This window comes from Phoca vitulina, unplaced genomic scaffold, assembly GCF_004348235.1.
Source record: "Phoca vitulina isolate PV1807 unplaced genomic scaffold, GSC_HSeal_1.0 scaffold74, whole genome shotgun sequence".
NCBI lineage: Eukaryota > Metazoa > Chordata > Mammalia > Carnivora > Phocidae > Phoca > Phoca vitulina.
The window spans coordinates 6,339,938-6,364,119 of NW_022589777.1; the positions used below are offsets into that span (position 1 = coordinate 6,339,938).

Sequence of the window (24,182 nt, forward strand, 5' to 3'; positions counted from 1 at the left end):
AATGAAATCTTAAAAAAAAGAATTAAAAAAATAATAATAATTCACTGTGGTCAAGGTTGAGAACCAGTGTCCTACAGTGTGTCTGCCCTTGACCTTGTAGATGATTTGATAACTAACAACTTGATCCAGATATTAGTCCCCCCTGGAAACTTTAACATTTCTGTTTTGGTCACCTGCCCAGGATCCCAGCTCCTTTTTAGGTAATGGATTAGATAACTAAGACAGGAGGTGGAAATGCAGACTCTGGATTTACGTAGATCAGTGTTCCAACCCCTCCACTATGTAGGCCTTGACTAAATTATGGGCTTCTGTGCCTCCAGTTTCTCAGTTTTACCGACAGAAAAGTCTACAGAGGTATAGAAAAAACTTCACATGGAGAGAAGCCTCTAAATCTAGTATTTTCCATTGGCAAATATGGGATGAAAAAATCAAACAAGGAAGGTGACTACGGCTGTCATCTGATTAGCCCAAGCATGGAGCTAGTCCACTCTTCCTCCCCGATGTTCTCATGGACACACCCCACCATCCGCGCAGACAGAAACCTGTGAGCCCCATGCACGCCCCTTGCTCCTACAAAAGCTGGCTGGTTATACAGAGAATTCAATGGGCCTGAGTGATGATTTGTCTTTTGGGGAAAGAAAACCCAGCCCTGGAAACTGGAGCCCTACTATCTCTCTCACAGGGGTCATGAGAATGTCTAACATTTCAGGTTCATGTCCCTGAACTTGTATTTCTTTGTTATAACATTTAGAGCACTTAGACTATTCCCAGAGGCACGGCTCTGTCTACGGGGCTTCAAAACACATTGCAAGAGAAAGTTGCAGTGTTTGTAATCATTTGTTTTCTTAAGGAAGCCCTGAGCTTTAGAAAACAGTTTTTGTTTTTTAAAAAAAAAAACTTAGGAACAGTCTCTTAAGCTGAAGAAAGAAGGTTGACCAAATGTCCACCTCAGACTTCCTATTATCTCCCAGGAACAGGTATGCTTAGACTGGTTCCAAGTTCCTTCATCACTGGGAGCCGTAAGCACTGTATGAACACCAACCATTTAAGCTTTGGTTTTCCTCTCTGATAGAAACAGTGTTGGCCAGTCTATACTGTCTTCCCATCCTAAGGTCAGTTCTGACAGTCCTGGGTATCTGCCGAGCCCTAGGTTTCTGATGTGGCTTCCAGAGGTCAAACACAGCCCACCTGACACAGGTCAGGGGTGCCTGAGGTTTCAGGCAAAGCGATCATTCTTACCTAATAAGGCAGCTTCCAGAAATTATCCTGCTGGCTGAGTTTCCCGCCTACCCGCTTCTGCCAGGCACCTCCTTAGTCAGCTTTGATGGGCGAGGAACTGTGATTGAAGTTGGATGTGAATAATACAATGTGAACTGTTGAGGTTTAAGGCTAACCCAGCACCGTGACAAGGAAGCTATCTGCACGAAGCACACAGAAGAGGACACTGTGTCTGAACCATGCCTACACTGGTACATGTCTCCGAGCTCCAGAACCCAGGGAGCTGCAGGGGTTCTGCAAACAATGACTTACTTGTCATTTACTCACTCTAAATCCCCCGGCAAACCTTTCATTGCGGTTACCTGTTTTCTGTACACGGTTTCCCAACAGAGTTCTAGGAAGAGAGCTCAAGGTCACGTTAACAGCGTATGAGCCACCTTGACTCAGCGCTGGTATTAATAAAGGAAAAAAGAGCGAGCAGCACAAATAGGGATTTCTGATCACAAGACCCTGACTGAGAGCACTTGCTGGAAAAGTTTTATCAATGCAGATGGACTCTGCAGGCTTGGGCCTCCCACCCCAGGGGCCTGAGCTGGACACCTCATTGGCTTTTGTCCCCAGTGACTCTCCTGTGTCCCTCATCATGCTATGGATTGCACCGCTTCTGGGTTTCCATGAAAAAGACCACTAGGAATGTGTTTCTGGCCTTTTCTTTGCTATGGAGGTTAAACAGCAACTTGGTGCTTTATACACGAGCTTCCAAGCCCAAAAGCAACATTACAATTTTAGGTAAAAAAAAACAAACCTCCCACAGTATTTACCTCAAACACGTCCAAATGCCAAGAAAAACCGACAGGATGAAACCGATTTGATCAAATGAGGCCTCTGGCCTGGAGAAAGCACGATTCTTGGCATCTTCTCAGAATGCCAACCTCCAGCATTTCTCCTCAGAAACTGATTATTTCTTGAATAATCATGTTAATAAGTGTGAGTGAGCTGTTAGAGGCCTGCGTCAGGATTTTCAAAGGGCTTTTCAGGCTGAGGTTGATGCTTGTATAGCGCTGGGTCTGTCAGCAGTAGGGAGGCAGTGGGGGGGCTGAGAGGAAGTGACGGTTCACCAGGAGCCCCTGGTGGGGACAGGTCTGGGGCCACGCAGACCCTGGAAAGGGGGAAGGCAAGGCTGACAGGAAGGGTGTGAATGGGAAAGATGCTGGAGTGGATGCACCAACCAGGTCACCGATGAGCCCAGGTCACTGCGCGGGGGGGAGGGGGGGCTGGGGGGGTAGGAGGAAAACAGGGGGGTTCTCCAGCCTCCTGCCCTGTGGGGGGCAGATGCTATGCACTGGATTGTAGGTGCTGAGTAGAACAAAATGCATAATAAGCACTTCAAAAATGGGGGTCCTGCGGCTTGCCTGGGGAGATAAAGGAACTTGCCAGTAAATGACATACCTTGGATTTGAACACAGGGATTTCCAATCCTGACGCCGGCGTTTTCAATCCCTGTGCTCTCCTGCCTCCTGAGAGGACAGAGGCCCCCTCGCTGCACATCCATGTCTTGGTGGGACGTAGCTCATTAAGATGGATACAAATTAGAGGCTTCAGTCAGAATTTTCCAAAGCTAAGGCCAGCCCACCCACAAAACTGCCTTTCATTTGTAGAGAATGAAGAAATGTGAAAGAATTAGAGCCACACTCATGATGGGAAAACAATGGGCACGGAGGGGGCTTTGTGTTCCCAAATCCAAACGCACAGCAGAATCTCCTTGACAAACTTGAAAGAACATTTCCGACCCCATCCCAGACCTACTAAATCAGGCTGTATCATCTACAGAGCTCCTCGGGCGATCCTGATGCATCTGGAACCACTGGCATAATAAAGGCAATCTGAGAGAAGGTCTTAAAATGAACAGGTAATAATAAATAATAAGTACTGCCCAGTAGATGCCTTCTCTGTCCCAGACACTGTGCTCAGGATTGGCTATAATCATCTCAGTTAATTTAGCATAGAAGATTGCAGAAGAAGAAACGGAGGCTCCCAGAGGCTAAGCACCTTGTCCATAGCCCCACAGTGGCCTGCCTGATGCCACGGTCATGGTGGTGTGGACTGGGTACCTGGAACCAAGGTGTGTTCAAGAGAGGCTGGGAGCTGGAGTGGGCAGCCCGAGTAGAGCCTCTTTCCGGGAGGGCTGCTTCCCCGGCCTCAGAGCTTGCTGGGGAGAGAGTAAGTAAACAGAGGAGCTAAGAAGCAAAACCAGACAGCTGGGTAGAGCCAGGTAGCATGGGCTCTGCTAAGCTGTGTACCTGGGACTTGCTCATCTATACTTGATTCTGCCTACTCTTCACACCATGGCCAAACAGATTCGTTCTTTTACTTTCACAGGGTTTCCAGGAAAGAACACAGACCTGGGGATCAGTTCTTAGGGTTCCAGTCCTGACTGCTGCTAACTACCCTGCTTCCCCTGGGACATCGGTCTTCACAACTGCAAAATGGGGAGCTGCCCCGTGCCCCATTCCCAAGGCTCTTCCCAGTCCCGTGTGCATCGATTCTCTGTGACAACGTGCTGGGGAGACCAAGGGCAGGACTGTCCTCTCAGGGCCATGGGTGGGCACAGAAGGTGTGAGTGGTGGTCCAGTCAGGTGGTTTCCTTCAGGGAAACGTGGGGTGTGCTGCAGTTACATGGAAGCCCCAGGCCATGGAGCAGGGCTGCACTGACAGGAAACACACAAAGAGGCGTGGGCTGGCAGAGTCCCCACCACTCAACCCTCTCATTTGTGAGTCAGTCACCACGGCCAAATGGCTGTTCTTAGTCACTCTCCTCCCCAGCACCACACGAGCCCCAGCGCCCAGGGACACAGAGTCAGGATGCTGAGGGTTCCCACAGAAAAACACTGTGGGTCTCCAATATGCATTCCAACAGTGACCACTGAGTCACCATCGAGCACTGTGTGGCCTGGCTGGGGCTTTGGTTTCTTAATCTCTGGCCACAGAAACTCCTCTTTGCAGAGTATAAAGTGGCTTTATGGTTTCCAGTCAGCTTGTTGACACACAGGAGAGATGGGACTAAGGATAGATTGACATTTAGTCACTTACTGTGTAGCAGATACAGTGCTGAGAGCTTCGTGGTATTAGCTCATTTCATTTTCATTAACGAGAACAGGAGAGGTCCTATTGCTAATAACCCTATTTTATAGATGAGGAACCTGAGCACAGTATGCTTAGACAATTCGCCCAGAGTCACATAGTTAGGAGAGGCAAAGCCAGAATTTGAACCCATGTTATGCTTGTTCTACAGTCTTTCTTGTTAAATGCTGTGTTCCACTATCTACACTGAATAACTAGAAAATCAGGGCATGGCGGAGAAATATAACAAGAGAAATAAAAGGGAACCAGATAGGACATTGGGACTCCATTGTTATGGGAAAGTGGAAGTGAGGAAGAGAAATGTCTGTTATAGGTGTCTGGGATACAAATCCAGGTTGATCTGAAATCCAAAAGCTTGTTCTTCCTCAGGCCAGACGGCAATAGAGATCAGAGCTAGAAAGACTCTGAGGTGGAAGAGAGCATCATGAAAGTTTTCATACGAAGTATCTGCCATGGGGGTGCCTGGGTGGCTCAGCTGGTTAAGCGTCCGACTCTTAATTTTGGCTCAGGTCATGATCTTGGGGTGGTGAGAATGAGCCCCACATCAGGCTCCATGCACAGTGGGGAGTCGGCTTGAGATTCTCTCCCTCTGCCCCTCCCCTGCTCTCTCTCTCTCAAGTAAATTAATTAATGAAAAAAAAAAAAAGAAGTATCTGCTATGGGCATTAGGGTTTCTTAGGCACAAATGAAGGTGGCGTGGTGGTGGTCTGGGGAGGTCCTTTCAGGTGGTGGAATAGCTTGAGCAAAAGCCAAGAGGCAGGGAAGTCAAGGCACTTTCAGGAAGAAGGAAGAGTTGTGTTTTCCTGGATCACAGTATGTTTGAAGGGAAATAATGGAGGGAGCCAGTTTGGAGAGGTCTCATCACAGGAGACCTGAAGCAACAGGCTAAGCAGGTTGGGTTTATTTGTCAGGCAAGAGTAGCTGAGTCTTTCCAAACAGGGCAGTACACAAAAGAGCACAGCCCGTGGAAGCTGTCTTGGGGCAGGATGTCTGGTCAACTCAAGCCAGAGCAGAGCAGCAAGCCGTTAAGAGGGTGCTGTGACAGGCAGCACACAGTGAGACTTGGCCTGGGACAGTGGCACCAAGAATCCAAGTTGAGAGACACTTTGGGAAGGAAGAATCAATAGGACTTCAGGACAGGAGACATGTGGGGGTGGGGAAAAGGTATAGAAGAATTCAACAGCCCAGAGGTGCCTACCCTGAGTATCTGGTGGAATAGGGAGGAAGGAGGTGAATTTCATCAGAGACAGTTTAGAATCTTGGAGGAAGAGCAGACCTAGTGAGGTGGCAGGCAAGATGGGCTGCACAGAGGATGGCGGCTCCCAGTAGAGGAGACTGAGGCCACTGGACCAAGGGAAGCCAGGGAATAGTGTGGACATCTACTCTACCAAGACTCATGCACCTTTTTCCTTGCAAGACTGCAGCTCATGTTTATAGAAGAGTGGCTAACAGCACAGACTCTGGAGCTAGAGTGCTCTGATTTGAATCCCAGCTCCACCACTCACTAGCTGTGTGATCCGGAGCAAGTTACTTAATTCTGTGCCTCAGTTTCAAATTCTGTAAAATGGGCATACTAATAATAGCACCTACCTCTGAAAGTTATTGAGATATAAAAGTTAATATATAAAAAATGCTTAGTTCAGTACTTGCCCCATGGAAAGTGCTATGACAGATAGTTAATGTTATAGTTAATGCAAGTATTAACATAAATAGCACTTCATGCCTTTCAAGCCATGTTTACATTTGCTATCTCATTGGGTTATCATGGCGATGCTGTAAGGCTACATCTCACCATCTAGATGGGGAACCCGGGACTCAGAGCAGTTAAATGGCTGGCCCACCTTTAGCAGCTGAGCTGACATGAGAGCAAGGCCACCAGCTCACAGCACTGAGCTGACTCTGCCACCATGGTGCCTTTGGACTCCAGACAAGAGAATGACAAGGAACCAGAATTTTCTTCTTACACTTATTCTCCATTGACCCTGATATGTTCCATTAATTCAGTCCCCAGTTCCTACCCCAAATACACCCCTCTCCTTCCACTCCAAAACACAGCCATTTGGGGGCATGAGAAAGGGAAGGAGGAGGGAGAGGGAGGAAAAGGGTAGGAGACCTGAGAGAGGTGTTCAGGGAAGTCTCTCCCTGGTCAGTCAGAAGTAGAGGCCCTGATTTAAATCCCCCTCCCCCCGCCAAAAAAAAAAAATCCTTCTCCCCAAATGAACCAGGGAGCATGGGGGCCACAGCCTCTACATGTGAGCCACATTCACCCCTGCCTGAGCTTACTCTTGAGCCCCAGCAGCCTGAGCAGCTGAGCCTCCACACCTGTATCCCGACGGTGCTGGCTGGTCCTGTGGGCTAAGTGGCAGGCAGATGACCTCTGGGAGAGCATCTTTTTTTTTTTTTTTTTAAGATTTTATGTATTTATTTGACAGAGAGAGAGGGAACACAAGCAGGGGGAGTGGGAGAGGGAGAAGCAGGCTCCCCGCTGAGCAGGGAGTCTGATGTGGGGCTCGATCCAAGGACTCTGGGATCATTACCTAAACCGAAGGCAGACGCTTAACGACGGAGCCACCCAGGCGCCCCTCTGGGAAAGCATCTTAAACACTGGACTTCCCAGTGCTCTTAGCTTACAATCAGATCCGCTGCTTACCCCTCTTTCAGAAAAGCTGTGGCTTTTGGTTTGAAATACCCAAACAACAAAGAGTGGCTGGTAGGATGTTAGTCCCACACCCGAGGCATCGTTTACGGTGCATGAAGGCTCAGGTAAGAGAGAAGGTCACATTTAAGGGCTGGAAAATGCTTGTGGGTTTTGCATTTGTTTGTGTTTTTGTTTTTTATTCTAAAAAAAAAAGAAGTCATAGATAGCAGTGGGTGTGTCCACTGTTGTCTTTCTTGGAAACTTTCTGGCTGGTCCCTTTGAACAATAGCCTTGGCTTGCTCCCCGGGGACAAACTGAAATTCTAATCGATGATAAGGAACAATGCAAGTTAATTTAGACAGAATTCTCCATGGCAATTCTTCAGGGGTGAGACTGTATCTTTGCTCCGTTCTGGATGTCACCGGACACTGTTAAAGAATTAGGAACTGCCCGTGGACTTGAGGCATGAGAGCTCTGCAGGTGACCTTAAGATGTCCCCTAAACTAGAAGGTCTTGGTGGCTGGTCCCGCAGTCCCCTTCTTTCTCCTTATTAACATCATGATGACAAATATTACAGGTTGAGGGCTATTACAGACTGAACATTTGTGCTCCACCCCCTCCAATTCCTAGGTTGAAACCTAATCCCCAGTGTGATTGGAGGTGGGCCTTTGGCAGGTAATTAGGTTCAGATGGAGTTGTGAGGGTAGGGTTCTCCTGCTGGAGGAAGAGACACAGGAGCTTTCTCTCGCCACAGGGCCATGCACACAGGAAAGGCCTTGTGAGCATACAGCGAGAAGGCCACCGACTGCAAGGTAGGAAGATGGCTCTCGCCAGAGCCCTGCCATGCGAGCACCCTGACCTCAGACTTCCAGCCTCCAGGACTGAGAAGTAAATGTCGTTTAAGCCACTCAGTCGATGGTATTTTGTTAAGACAGCTCAAGCTAAGCAAGGGCTTTATAAATATCAGAGAACCTATGTCATTTCCCAGAACAACTCAGTGATGTTATCCTCATTTCACAAAGAAACAGACTCACGGAGGTTGAGGGACCAGCACAAGCTGGTGAAAGAGCAGAGGCAGGATTGCAACTCTGATCTTTTGACTTGGTTATTTCCCTTCCAGGTTCTCCTGGGGCTACTTTGTTTAACCTAGTCCCCAGGTCTCAGGAAGGCTCAGGGCTAAAGTTCCCACAGTGTCAGGCAGAGGGGGCAGAGACCGTTTACCAGCCGTTAGGGTCATAGAGGGGAAACCTGATGCTTCTGATGGGTGAGGGAACAGGAGGCTGTTCTGTGGAGTGATTAGGTGTTGGGAGGCAGGGTGAAGGAGGTCTGGCTTCAGACTTTCTAGGTTTAATTCCCTGGAAGGCCTTAGTGATGCCTATTATACTCTCTGTGCCTCAGTTTTCCTTACCTATAAAATGGAACTAATTATCGTATTCTGGTATTTACCTCTTAGAGTAAACAGTCATAAAGAGAGGGATCAAGGTCATGGTCTGGGCTGGAGAGCAGTGCCTGACCACTGCAGCCAGCGCTGGTTCCGGAGAAGCATCGTCCAGTAGAGAGACCAGAGGGGCAACACTCCCCACACCAGGAAACATGGGCCACCAGTCCTCCCCTCCTCCCCCCGACAGCCTGGGAGGCTACAGATAGGGAAACTGAGATTCAGAGAGGAGAAAGCAGTCGGGTAGAACAGGTGCAAGTTTGGGAATCAGAGCAGCATGTACTCTAGCTTTGGTTTGCTATGTATGTGATCTTGGGCAAGTGACTTCTCCAATTCTCACTCTCTTTATCCAAAAAAAAAAAAAAAAAAAAGACTTAATAAATGGCTGCCTCCAAGGGTGTTGTGGGGGTTGAATGAGAAAGGCATGTCACAGTGTTCCCTAAAAATGTTAGGGATGGTTTCACCTTCAGTGCCTTGCTTATAGTTACACAGCAGCTGGTAAGCAGCAGAGTGGGGTCTAAACTCTAGGCTTTCAGAGGCCGTGAGGCCACCGGAGTGGATCTATGAAGGAAATGAGAAGCTAACGATTTGTGTGGCAAGGATTTGCCATTTGCCCACCACTATTCTGGCATCTCCACAAGGAATAAAATGGAATCCAAAATGAGAAAATCATTAGAGAGGTCTGTATCCAGAATCCCCAAAGGGTTTCAAGACCAACAATGGCTGGTCTTACCCACAGCTGTCATCTACCCACACACACTTAGTGGAGGAATTCACGAGCTCACACGGTCACCAAACACTGAAGCATCTGCTATGTGTGTGATTCACCAAAGCAGGCTCTTGGGGCCACTAAAACCGATAGAACAGTCACTGCTGTAAGGGACCCCAGCACAGTGGGTAAGAGAAAAACAAAATCCTCACAGGAGTGTGATAAGAGCCACAGCAGTGGCGTAACGTGGAGATACACGGAGGGGAAGGCCTGTATTTGGTCTGGAGCTGCCAGAGAGGATTTCCAGAGGAAGGGGCACTGGGCCTGTCAGAACTAAGAGGAGCCAGGGACCAGCAGGCACAAAGACCTGAAGGAGAGACAGCCTGGTGTGCACTTAAGAACATTCGCGAGTCTCGTGTGGGCAGGCACAGAGCACATGGTGAGGATGAGAGATGAGGAGGGTGGATTGGGAGACCCCTCGAGAAAGGCCTTGGACATTGTGCTTCGGAGTTTGAACTCTGTGGTTATGGGTGGGAAGATGCCACAGAAAGTTTTAAGAAGGGGAATGTCCATGTTTTAAAAATCTCATCTGGTGGAGGCTGAAGTAGAAGCTGGACTGAGGGTAGGAGAAATTGGAGATGAGGCAATAAATAAGGAAGCCACAGACACATCCGGATGAGAAAAGATGAGATCCTGAACTATGTGTGCGCGCGCGCACACACACACACACACACACACACACACAGAGTGGGTTCTGCCTTTACTAAAACACCTTAGCATGAATCCTACCTGGCTTCCAGCTCCCACAGAGCCCCCCAGGCCTGGCTCTGCCTCCCAGGGGTTCCCCTTAGCTACACCCTATCCTCCTACTTCCCCTCGGTGGTAAGCCCAAATGGCTTTTCCCTTCCAGACTAACCTCAAGCCCAGAGTCTGAGGTGATTCAACAGTGCCTATGAGGTTGTGGTACTGGAAACCTCTTCCTGAGTGATGAAAGTACCAGGAGCGCGGCGGGGCTTGACACCCACAGCACCCCTGGGGCCGTGCAGATGGAGAATACAACAGCTGCATTCGTTTCTGCAATCAGACCTTTAAATGAACATGGCAATTACAGCTACCAAGGGAAAGGGAAATTGGCATTTACTACTGATTTTTATAAACAAATGCAAAAAAAAAAAAAAAAAATCGCAACCCACAGCATGCACTGAAGGAAATAGGCAGTATTTACTGTGCCTTCGTTAACCAAGAAGCTCTTATTGGAAAGAAGGTAAAAGCTCCTGTGGAGTGCAGGATGTGGGTGGAGGATACATGATCTTTCAAATTTCTGGATCTCCTACATATAATAGGATGTCAACATTAGTAAAAGGGTCAGGGAGCTAAGTAGCATATGCTGGGTACCTACAATGCATCAGATGCTGGGTTAAACAAGCACTTTAGATATATGTTACCTCTTTTTTTTTTTTTTTTTTTTTTAATCCTGAAAACAACTGTGGGAGGTTGGAATTGTTAGCTCGGTCTGCATACAGGAAAGGTGGGGAGAGAAAGATCAAGTAGCCTATCTAAGATCATACAGCAGGTAAGTGGCAAGGGTGGGATGCAAACCCATGTCCCTCCAGGAACTCCAAAGCCTGAGTTCCTCCCATGGCACCTCCTCACAGAAATGTGAATGGTTCTGCCACCCGCCCTGGCTGGAAAGCCCCTGAGGAAATCACCCTCATGGTACCATTTCCTAGCTCTACAGAATGTCAGCCTGGAAAGAGCCTTGGAAACAATTAACTCCTGACCTCCGGAAACAGAAGCTGGGAGATGGGTGTGGATCATTTCCCCCGGGGCCCCAAGGCCAAGAAGGAGGGCCCCTCAGTCTATAACTTGAGACACTTCTCTCCCTAACGAGTGTTCACCTCACTGTATCAGCCTGAAGTTTTCCGTCTCAGGAGTCAGGACTTTCCAACAAAGCCTTGTTATTCTTGTTTTTTTGTTTGTTTGTTTGTTTGTTTTCTTCTTTAATAAGATTTCTATTCTCATCTGAATCTAAAAAGGAGATGGGGAGGGAATAATGACTTTTCCTCTAGCAGATCTACTCAATGGGAAAGCATGACCTGAGTCTCCCCAATATACATAATCTCCTTCCACATGATCCTCCAAGAGAATGAGTAAGAAGTGATTAAATCACAGCAAAATGGTTTTATTTACAATTAGCGCTCAGTGTCTTGAAACACAAACCTCCCACCCAAATATTTGTCCCAAGGAGAAACATCTCCCCCACATGTTGTCATAACCGATTCCTGCTGGCACGTAAGCATACATCTGAGCACCCATATCCAGGACATAAATGATCACTTCCATAAAAAGGACTCAGAGAACACCCTTGTGTACTGTTCAAATCCTAGAATCATAGACTTGAGCTTTTCTATTGTGTCTGGATTCAAAGCTGATCTTTCCTCAAAGGAAAAAAAGAATTCATAAACTCAGTCATGCTGATCTCAATGATGTTGTGGACAGAAATCCCCTGTTTTCTACAGATTACAATGATCAAGGGCATGAAAATGAAGCTCCACATTAAAGCAGGAAATCTCAAGGCGAAAGAAACACGAATATTCTTTCAAATTAAGCTAGAAACACAGCTTTGCTCTAAGAGTCATGTGATTCAAAGTCTGCAAGATGGGCAGAGAGTGGCGACACAGTCCTCTAACCATGCTTGGTTTGGGTGGGTGACTGGAGGTGAGTGTGGTTAATTGGAGGTGGAAGAGAATGGAGTGAGTGGAGCTGATGGGAATCAGAACCCACCTCTGGGCATGTGATCTGAACATCGACCACTGGGCAGAGAGAGTGGATGTGAGGCCAGAACTGACCTCTGGCCTCAAGGTCAAACCATAGCCACCTACAGGTTTCTGCCCTAACTTCTACCATTCCCTCACTATTAAGAAGGGGGTATAGTTAAAGGATAACAATTTGAGAGGTCCCTGATATAGGAAGAAGAGACAACAGAAACAAGACAGTGGGACAGCCTTCTGGTGCTTAGACAAGACTCTTGCAAGGACATCTCTGGCACACTGGCTCCTGCAATAGGGGAATTCAGGCTTGGTGGAGATCCACAGAGCACATTAGCTTCTGGCACTAAAGGCTACCACAGCATGGAAACAAAAGAGAGTAGAGTATGGAGTTTCCCAAAGCTTGAGGGCTTCTGGGTCTTATTTCTTTGAACCTTGGGGGCCCTGACGTCCTTCAAGCTGCAGCTGTGCAAGGAAACTCCCATAGTATGCAGAGGTGAGTGGCTGTGAACCCAGTGCTGGGGCAACAGCTTTAGCCTGTGACCACTGTGTGCTCAAATGACACCACCTGGGACCTCAGGCCTCCTGCACTCATGGGGCCATCTGCAGCCGTCCAGCCCAGTTTGGCTTTCTTAAGAAGCTGCCTTACCTCTTTAGAGGTTCCCAGACCCACCAAAACAGTAATGCTCCACAGGCAGCCACAGCCACTCATTCCGACCTTGAACTATCCCATCTCACCTATCACGGACCTTGCTCCTCCCTCTTCCCTCTTCACCTCTCTTCCTGTCTGTCATGTTCTTCCTTCAATTATGGTCTCCAACAAGACACAGGACTCAATTCTTCTTCGCCTCCACCACTGGCCCACTTCCCCACTCGGGTTCTCTTCTCTCCTTCCTGGGTTGATGTCTCCCCTATTGCTACTTGGGGATACATCCCTCCCTTTCACCTTAGCCCCAGGATCTCACCTCCAGACTTGAGCACTTAATTCTGATGGGAAGAAATGGGGAAGAGAGGGTGTCTGACCCCCAGAGGCTAACATCATCATGCTCAACAACCTGGGAGTCAATCAAACACACATAATCTGATCTGTTTCATTGAGATCAGTGAGAGACACACGTTAGTACATCTCAAGAGAATGAATGCATAATATATATCTAAATTAAGTATAATTTTTAGTAACCCCTATGCAACTCCAATGGGCTAAATACCACATCCTGACATTAAGAAGAAAAGAAGAAAGTAGGAGAAAAGTCTCACTCCCTTGGTACGGAAAACAAGAAAGCGACAGTAAAATTAATAAAACGGTTTAAGGCAGAAGTAGAATTATACCACCAACACCAGAGGCAAGTACATCAGAAGACGTTATTCTACCAAAGATGCTAATGTAGCACTTCTTCTCTGAGTGGGTTGATGGGAACTCCACTTCAGAGGCAAAACCAATGAAATAAATGCTTCCCCTGTGGAACGCAGAGAATGAAGAGTCCCTCAGATCTATAAACCATCAGCTAAGTGGATGCAAATGTGTTTACAGCCTGCCTTCTTTGAAGCTACAATATTATGAAATGTTTACAGGGTTAGGCCCCATTATAAAAATTCACTCCTTTGAAGAAGTAGTAAATTAAAGACGACCACTGCAGTGATCGGACATAGTGAGTTTCCCAAGATCAAAGTCTTGGGAAACCCATGGTGTAAAACCAAAGATCTTTTACAATTCTGCAAGAACTGTAAGACTATTAGCCTCCCAAGAATTCTCATTCTGGAAAGCTTGTTTTCATCATTGGGTTTTCTATGATGTTCATAGTTTCGTGATTATAGTCATAGCATGTGACAGATGGCTTTGCCCAGATGACACCAAAGAATGTAGAAAAAACAAGAGTTGATTCACTGTGGTATTCATGCTGCTGATTCTTTTAAAACTTCACCTCTTTAAAAATCTTTAAATAGCTTTTTACCTAGACGAGTGACTGATACTGGGTGGAATTAGAAAAAAAATAATAATAATAATTCCTATAAACTTCTGACCTTCTATTTTCCTTCTCCAGGAATCACGGTCCATAAAGACAAACCAGGACTCAGCAAAGGGAAAGATGAGCTAAAATTCAATCCAATGGAGAAAGTGACAACACTTTGTCCACGGAGGGCCAAATTTGTGAAAGGTTCATATTGCATGAACTTCAAATCCTTGTTTCTAGTCCACCTAAGTTTTCTCAAAAACAAAACACAGGAAGGAAATTCTCACCTAGAAAATACACTTTCCAAACGATGAATATTCTTTCCATTTTCAATGTAAGGAGTTATTGTTTTTCCAGGGGACTGAAGGAAAACATGGAAGAAAAACGAAGGCCCTTGGACTCCTGTAGGTGTTAAAATAGGGTCTTGCCCAGTCTTTGTGATAGGGGGAAGGCAGAAATGCCAGTTACCGCATGGGAGGCTGGGCAATGTCCCCATAATGACAAAAATGCTGGCTAAGGTGACCATGTTTAGCTAGATAAAGGCCAGTCACACCAATATGCAGAGTAAAACACTTAAAATAAAGCCACCTCAAGTTAGTAATTCCTTGTGTTTCCCCAATGCCAAAGTACTCCTTACGGAATTTCATGTTTTGAGAATTCCTGCACTTAACAATAATTTTCCAATGTTTAAGACATACAATGTGTAAACCAAGCAGAATTTCTGATCCTGGTATAAGATAACCAGTATTAATAGTTTTAATCTGTTTAATTCTAGGCAAAGACAAAGGAATATAATATCCTGATTAAGCTGTGTGAATTCCCAATGGATAAATATTAGGTTTCCATTTGTTTTTCTGGGATACTGACAATAAATCTTGGACTCCTACTGCTATGATGGAACTTAAGGAATTCTGGAACGGATGCAGACTTCTGCTTCCTTGGCACCTCTCACGTCTGTGTCCACCTCACCATCACCATATCAGGCCCTCCTCATCTCCTGTTTGGGAATGAATTCCTTCCTAACTAGTCTGCCTGACTCTGCTCTTGTGCCCTCCACAGGCCAGAGTGAACTGCCTACTGCTCGAATCCCCTAGTGTCACATTCGAGTGTCCCCCTCCCTTCAGGACAAAGGTCACACTCTTCAGGCAGGCAAGAATCAGCCCCAGACCCCCACCCAGCTGTGTCCCCTGCCTTGCTCTCCAGCCTCAACACCCCACACACTCTGTCCTTCAGTATCACCGCACTTCCTCACATGCCATGCCATTTTGCCATATTTGCTTGGGACACCTTTCCCCCACCACATCCACCCAGGGGACCCCTTTATATCTTTTAGATATTTGCACTGACACACCAAAAAAATTAAGTAGTTACCTCAGGAGAGAGGTCAGAGCAGATTTCCCTTTTTACTTTATGGAACACATTATTATAATATAAGGATCAAAGGTCAACCACTTTAAGAAACTTCACCCTTCTTTCTCCCCACCAAGGTAAAAATTACTTGGACATTACTAATAGCATATTTTTAATGTACTATAAAACCTATCATACTGCATTACATTTATGAGGTTTTAAGTCTGAACCCTAAGTTCCTTGAGGGTAAGGATTGTGACTGATGCATCTCATTATTTTTCAAACCCAACGCTCACTTGGGCTCTCTGGGCCCTGCTCTCCCCCCCCAGAAAACAAATGCCTGCCTCACAAGGTTTTTGTGGGGATCCAATGAGATCACCCATCAGGAAGCACTTCATAAGCTCCAAAGGTAAGACACCAACCTCCTTCTTCCTTATTATTATGAGATGTGCTGAGGAAGGGTAGGAGGTGTTGCAGTAAACGGGGGGCAGCTGCATGGAGGGTAGGCAGCATGACAGGGAAAGTTGCAGGATGGAGTCCTGGCGAAGCTGAAGGAGAAGGACATAGGGTCCTGTCCCATCCATTCCACCTTCAAACTCCATTTCCAATCCAGCCACTTCTCTCCTCTGCCCTGCCACCCCGCACGTGCCAGCCCCATCTTTTCTTGCTCCCATGGCTTCCGAAGCCCCTTCTGATCTTCCTGCTTCTACTCTTGCCCTCCAAGCTGTTCTCCACCGAAAGATCTTTCATTAACGTAAATCCAGTCACAATCACTTCCTTGCTTAGAACGATTTAAGAGGGTCCTCCTGTACTGGGAACGAAACCCGGCCCACAGACTCCATGGCCCTGATACTCTGGCCCTCAAGTCCTCTCCACCCTGATTTTAGGCAGCCCCCCACCACCCCCGCCCTTGCTCATCACACTCCCACTGGAATGCATGTTGTCGGCGCTCAGAACCTTCCAGGACAAGCGGCTTGCTGCCTCCAGACTGAATGCGCTGTTCCCTCTGCCCAAAACACTCTTACCCTGGTTTCCTCTCCAGCTGCCTCCTCTTACGTTAAGGACCTTCGCAAATATCATCTCCTTAAGAGGTCTTCCCTCCACTGAAGTCAACCCTCTGTTGTTTCCTCACACTGGACCCTGCTCAATTCCTCTCCACCACCAATAACCGCCTGTATATTTCTGTTCGTTGACTTGCTATCTTTCTCGCGAGAGAGCTACAGGAAAAGCTTACTTTCTTCACAATTTTTTCTCTGCTTGGCAAGAACATATGTAAAGCATCTATAAGAGTGCCTGACTGGGTAGGCATTATGTGTTTATTCTTATTATTTCTAATATTATCATTCCAGCAATTATGAGTTCCAGAGGAGGCAGCTGACTCTGTGTCCAGTTGACTGGTAGAAGGTCACAGAACACCGAGCAGCTCAGTCAACAAAGGAACAGCTGAGGATGCTCAACCCTCCAGGCCAGGTGGGTTCCTGGAGGCAGGGCGGTCCCTCTGCTCTGCAGGCCCTCCCTCCCAGTGCCTCCTGGCAGGCGAGCCCCGCCCCGCACCCATGATCATCTCCCCCAGACATGGCCAGGCGGCTCCCGAGGCTCCTGAGATGCGAGGAGAAGCTGCTGCCAGCTCCTGGAGCGTGAGAACAGTGGAAATCTTTCAGCTCTGATGGGCAGATTTCAAAGCCTGTTTCTAAAAATGGCTGTTAATAGGTTGGGTTTTTTTTTTCCACACCTACTATATCTGTGCCTGCTTTATCAGGTGGCAACAGCATTGCTATTCACTGTCCTGTGACCTGAAGAGATCTTACTAGTCAAAACAAATAATCATGGGGTGGAAAAGACCAAAAATAAAAGAGATAAGAAGGGAGAGCACGATGGGAGGGTAAGCTTCCTGTCAAATGCTTTGTCTTCATGATCGTGTTACTGCAGAGGAAAACACAAAACCTGAAATGAAGGTGGGAGTCAGGAGCAGGTCTATTCTTCAGAAATGGACATCCAAGGAGTGACAGCAGGAACTGTGACAGCAGATGGTTAGATTTGCAACATATGACAATGTTCAATATTAAAACATCTCCTTTCTATGGAGAGACTGGAAGGCACGCCACGTAAGTCGATGAGGCTGATGCAGGCACTATTTTAGGAGGGCAGGCAAAGTGCTACCTTTCAAAGGCAGCAGGTCTAGGACACAGACACCATCCAAGAAGGGCCAGGATCACCCTCCTCAACTCACTTCCGGAGCAGGCCGTCTGGGCCTCTGAAACCTTACCTGTAAAATCATTGTAATGTGTTAGGATATTGTCTGCCCAAAGACAGAGGACTGGACAAGATGACCTATTAATAGTCTTTGGAGGAATGCTCATCCTGAGTTCCAACAGTGGGAGGATGCTCATTTAAAATATTTTCATGCCTGTATTTATTAATTACCCACAGGAGAGTGTATGGAGACAGTAGGACTCTCATACTCCCTGCCCAATCTGGCCGCCAACTCAGTGAAGTGCACCATGCCCGATTTAGCTGGATTTGAAGCAACATTTTAACTTTTATGCTAAACGCCCATAGCCGATGTTCTCTTGTCTTGCTGTCTTGATACCATAATCTCATGAGACTGAGAGTGCTATAGTGACAGATAGAAAGACAGAGACATGATACATAGACACACTGGCAGATAAACAGATCAGCTAAATTTGGATTTTTCAGAGTCAGTTTTTAAAACCTTGGTTAGGATGTGCCAAAATGTTGGGACAAAGTCCCAGGATTCCTGCAGGGTATGACGGTAGCCACTCCCTTCGACCCTAGTTTCAACTTCCAGAAGTACCAGCTCTTCAAATGGTCTGAGTTTTCTGCTGCTGCAGACAATTTTATTCAAGTTTCTTTCAGACAAACATCTATAACATCCAGCTTAAGCTCCATCGAGTACAAAGAAATTATCATTTCTCTACCCAACATGCCTCTTCCCTGACTTATTCCTCTTGTACCGAACCTCTGCCAAAATCGGATGTATCCATGCTGATGGAAAATGAGTTTGGATCTCCTGATCTTCCCTTCTCCTTGGGACTGGATGCTCTAAGAGGGCAGGTCCACACCCTACAGTCTGATGCCTTGTGTTAGGAATGGAACAGAAGCTTCAGAAACATGGATTGACTGAGAACTAACCGAGCACTTACAATGTGCTTGACATGCATTATTTCATTTAATCATTAGAGCACACTTGTGAGGTAGGTATATTTTATTATCATCCCCATTCCCGGATGAGAAACTGAGGCTTAAATATGAAGGGGCCTTTCCAAGGTCCCAAATCTAGTGAATGACCGAGCTGGAGCTGGAACCTTGGGTTTCTCTGAGTCCGAATACCTAGCTGGTAGCCTGAGTGCTCTGCTGCATACCACCTGGTCACAGTCCATGCCCCTGGGAGGCCACACGCAATTGATTTGAGCTGACTACATTCCTTCAACTTCCAAAACCCTTTAACCTGCTGTTAGTTACAGCAGGCCTGAATCTGACGTCTTTTTTTTTTTTAAGATTTTATTTATTTATTTATTTATTTATTTATTTATTTATTTATTTGAGAGCGAGTGAGAGAGAAACAGCATGAGAGGGGAGAGCGTCAGAGGGAGAAGCAGGCTCCCTGCTGAGCCGGGAGCCCGATGTGGGACTCGATCCCAGGACTCCGGGATCATGACCTGAGCCGAAGGCAGTCGCTTAACCGACTGAGCCACCCAGGCGCCCTGAATCTGACGTCTTTAAAGCTGTCTCAAGGACGAGAATAAAGAATCTCACAATAAAGGTGCTGTTCTTTAGATGAAGTACATCTGGCCCAGCATCAGAGCAGGAGACTCTCTTAAAGCAATGGATTCCCGAAACTTCTATGACCAGAATAAAAGATCTAAGAGAGGCTTCCAAAATCCTCCAAGTCCCATGGAGAATCTAAATATAATTTATATTGTCACCATCTTTTTAGAAGAGATGGCCAATGGGGTTGTATGTTATCCGTCTTCACCATAGTGGTTTCTGATCAGTCCAGGAGGGAAGGTGAAAGGGATGCATGTAACTAATTGTTATTGGGGGTACACTTCGAAGAAGCCATTGTGGCTGGCCATGCAATGCCTAAGATGTGGTCCTGGCTCTGAAGATGACATCAAGATGGAGACAATCATGCATACCATGAATGTCTACTGAGACCAAATGTGGAAGAGAGCCATGACTATATAAGCAAAATGCCCAAGGAGTGGAAAGAATGAATGAGTCACTTCCATGCGGCTCATCAAGGAAGGTGGTGTGGCAGAGGTGGCCCCGGAGAGCACAAGTACCTGTGTGCCTCCCATTACACAGACCTCCTGAACTGAACTTCCTGCTTACTAACCGGTTCCACCATCACCCCTCTTACACTATAGGCTCCTTGAAGGCCAAAGAAGTGTATTCACCACTGGGTTTCCACTGCCTAAAAAAGAATAGATAATGGAGCAAATGTCGATTGAATAACTTTGATAAACAAACGAGTCTTGGGAGAATTACACACACTTAAACGGTGAAGAGAAGGCATCCAGTGATCCTTAAAATTCTCTCCAACTCCCAGAGTCTGATCTAACAGAGCCGGTGGAAGTGCTAACAGTCTGTCAGAGGCCCATGACAGGGAATGCCCCAGAGCATCAGACTCCATGTGCCAGTCTCAAGCGTGAGGGCACCTGTAGCCCAGAAGTGGCTGTGCATCATAGTGGGGGAGGACGTGGACCTACAACCAGATTGCCTGGGTTCAAGACCCAGCTCTGCCATTATGACTGTGGGCGAGTTAGCTAACCTAGCCAACCTCCTGTTCCTCAATTTCCTCATCTGTAATATAACAGTGTACTGCACAACATTGTGGTATTATATGAAATGAGTTAATGCATCGAAAATGCGTAGAACAATTCTGGGCACATTGCATGTCCTAAAAAAATGCTAGCTCATATCATTATTACTTAAGTTCCCTCCACAAGGCATTCCCCTAGGGAAAGAAATTCGGTATGGTAGGAATCTGGCTTGGAAAACTCACAACCTCCTTCAGAAACCAGAGAAAGAGGTAATAGAGGCTGTCTACTGTGAGTGGAGACCCAGCTCCACTTTAGATGTGAAGGCACTTGGCTTCCTTTCTCCTTATTGGGAAAGTCATGGGACACCTCAGTAACTTAGGAGGGATGCAAACTCGTGCAGACAGTAGCTCCCTCCTTCTGTTTTCGGAAAGAACAAAGCAAAACAAAACAAAGGAACTCACAGGGTCTGCTCCCTCCAGAGTTCCACACCTCCAGGGAGTATGTTTCAGGATCACTTGTGCTATGGGCATCATGTAGCTCTACTACCCAACAACAGTGCAGAATCCAGACACGATGCTTTAAAAAAAAAATAATATTCTCAAGTTGCTAATCATTCAATTCAATTCTATAGTCCCTCCAGCTTTCAATAAAACTTCTAAAAGCAAATGCAGCTTTGATTTTCTCTTATTCAAGTTCCTCAAAGCTGATGATCTTTCCATCAAAAAATCCCTCTCCTCAAGTGACTGGGTGCATTTTACTCTTTACTTTGGTCGGAACTGTGTTGTAAGCAGGCTGCCCGGCAACCATTTGGGTACAGAATGAATGCATGCTTTTAACCACTGACCTCAGCACCCCAACAGGAGGGTATCCCTCAGATTTTCATCACACCATCATAGAGCATCTTTTGTGCTCTGCATCAGAGAGGCAGTCAGACACCACCCCCAAAGGATTTCCCAATGTACTTTCTACACATCAAAGTGAAGGTCTGGAAGCAGACTATAGTCCATGTCTTTGCAAACAAAAGTGCTGCACATTAGTGATCCCTTTGCAAGGGAATAAATGAAAATGTAAATGAAAGGCCTTTTTCTCCCCTCTCACTACAAAACTGGCATTTGGAAAGAAGAGGGTAAACGATAAAAGAAACCTTTGGTAGAAATGACAAAAATTTAAAGTAAAATAAAGCCATAACCCCAGAGCTTACAAAGATCCAAGAGGACCAAGAGAAGCTGGAAACAGGGAGACCGGGGATGAGCCCGAGAAAGTATCCACAGACATTCCACCTTGAAAGCCCAGAGTAGATTGGCTTAGATGCCAGCTGGCCCAAGTCTGAGCCAGACAACATGTATTTCTGTATGGGATGTACCCTCCGGCGTCGCTATTTCCATGATCTAGATTTTGCTGTTTACAATCATTTTTAGAACAGGTGGCAGGGTTCCTGTGTTAACATTTTATTACATGAAAATAAACACACTGCCTCTAGAAGATAACTAATGGTATGCAGGCAAACCTTGAAATAAGACTATTTTATGGGGTTTCCACAGAATACAAATGTCACCCGTGTGAGATGAGTGAACTTCTAAAAGTTGGTCTGAATGTTATTTACTTGGCCCTAGTGATCTGCAATCCAGATAGACGTGATCCTGGGCATACCAACACTGCATAGAGGGGGCCTGGGGGAGGAGAGGCACCAGGGTGAAAGACGGGGGCTTTGGTGAAAAGGGAGGTGAAAGGAAGGGATGAGAGGAAGGAGCCTCAGCAGATGTGTCTCTGAATGACTCACTCATCCAATAACTGTTTACTGAGCGCCAAATACGGGCCAGGCACTGTTCTGAGTACCTTGGATACATCAATGAACAAATAAGTCAAAAATGCCTGCCCAAATGGAGCTTACATTACAGTGGGGAAACGCAAACAATAAATAAGAGATATATTCGGTAAGGTAATTAAATAATATACTCGGAAGTATCAAATACCTGGGGGGGAAGTAGACCACATTAAGGAGGACCAAGAAAATTGCAGGACATTCACAAGTGCATCTGGTGGGGCAGAGTGGGTCTCACTGAGAAAGGGAGAAGCCTTGAAGAAGGTGACGGAGTTAACCATGTGGCTATTGAGGGGACGTGTGTTCAAGGAAGGGGGAATAGCCCATGCAAAGACTTGAGGCAGGAGCATGATTAGCATGTGTGAGGAACAGCAAGGAGGCCAGCTGGCAGCGAGTGAGGCTGAGGAGCAGCAAAGATGAGGTCAGAGGGTGTCCAATCAGGCAAGGTATTCTAAGGACTCTGACTTAGTGGGGTTTGAGCAGAAGAGTGACATGGTCAAACAGTTTTAAAAGGATCACGCTGGCTGTTGTGCACAGAATAAACAAGAGGAGCTCAGCGGGGAGCAAGGACAGCAGCTAGGAGGCCCCTGCAGTTACCCAGCCAAGAAATGTCAGTGGCTTAGGTCAGGGTGGGACCCATGGTGAGCAGGGGCTGGATTCCAGACCTAGTCCAAAAATAGAGCGACAGAACTATTTGGGGGACTGGATATGGGGTCTGAAGGAAAGAGAGTAGTTGAGGATGTGTACCAGGTTTTAGCCTCCCAAGAGGTGGTTATGAGAATCAGAGGGAAGATGACAGGAAGGTGGTAGACCAATGAGGAGGCTCCTGCAAAATCTAGACATAAGATGATGGAGTGAATACGGCTGGTGGTAGAAGGGATGTAGAGAAACAGATGGATTTTATTTTTTATTTTTTTTAAAGATTTTATTTATCTATTTGAGAGAGAGACAGAAATAGTAACAGAGAGCATGAGTGGGGAGGAGAGGGAGAAGCAGGCTCCCCACTGAGCAGGGAGCCCCACGTGGTGCCTGATCCCAGAACCCTGGGATCATGACCTGAGCCGAAGGCAGATGCTTAACCGACTAAGCCACCCAGGTGCCCCGAAACGGATGGATTTTAAAGTTTGGGATAAAATTGACAGTAAAAACATTAAAGTTTCAGAGAAGCATTTTGTGGCAGTTTCCCCAATATCCAGTCTCTCTTTCCTTAGTAGGTATAGGAATGTTAGCTGTGCATATGGATCCCTGGCAAAAGATTACATTTCCCAGGTTCTCTTGCAGCTAGCTGTAGCCTATGACCAAGTCCTGGCCAGTTGACTGTGGGTGGAAATGATATCAGCAATGTTCAAATTGTGCCCTCCCAAGGCATTTCCCCTTTCTTCTGGTTTCTGTGTGGAATCGACGGCAGAGGCTAGGGCAGCCATCTTGGACCATGAAACGTAAGATGCACACTGAGGATGGAGAGCAACAACATCAAGCCACACACTGACCTGCAATTGTCTACCCAGGCTTGTTGATAAGGGAGAAACACACTTCTATCTTGTTTAAGCCTCTGTATTGGGGTTTGCTTCCTTACAGCTGCCTAAACTTTGGACAAACTAATACAAGTTCTGTCAGCCATTCTAAGCACAAAGCCCTGACACCAAATGCTATCAATCCCATGAAGTCAGAACTGTAGTCAACAAGGTAGGATTTAATTCCAACCTGCCTCTCCTTGTTTGCTCTTAAAATATTGGAGCAATATTTGAGCTTCAATGCCCTGAGTCACTGCACAAGAGACTCCAGTGTAGAGTGAACTCATGCTTCATGGAAATAGCGTTGACTTAGTAACCCATTGCTTCTCTGTCAGTCAGGGGGGCCCAATTCAACATCCTGTCCGAAGCAGGGGTCTCATGAAGACACCTTATGCTGTCTGCTTTGGGGGCAGAAAACAGCATCACCAACAGACTTCTAAATCTCCGTACCACCCAGCCACCATCTCCTGATTGATCGATGAGCCAAGTGTGGGACAGACTCCCCTCGTGCAAAGGAGGCAAGATCAAGTTCTAAGCTGGCACCAAATAAAAACACATACTTTAACCAAAGTCATGTCCTCGCCGTGTAAGGATCTAATGACTCACCACTGCATACAGAAGAGATGGAGCTGAAACCCGTGCCACCTCAGATGTGCGGCCAATGCTGCAGCACTGGCCACTGGACCTTTACACGTTCAGTAACCTCCAGGCACCAGGTCCACGTAGGAAGGAGGTGGTCTACAGGGTCCTGCAGTTCTGAGGCCCCCTGCATGAAACGCACTGGCGCATAATCACGGTGATCTGACGTAGCACTGTTCTCACTCGTTCTTTCCCTGACTATGAAG

At 46.7% G+C, this 24,182-nt stretch overlaps 1 protein-coding gene across 4 annotated transcripts in view; it reads right to left on the minus strand.

Moving 5' to 3' along the window:
• ME3 (malic enzyme 3) overlaps positions 1-24,182 on the minus strand; it is a 197,069-nt gene that overhangs the window by 169,136 nt on the left and 3,751 nt on the right. The window lies entirely within an intron of this gene.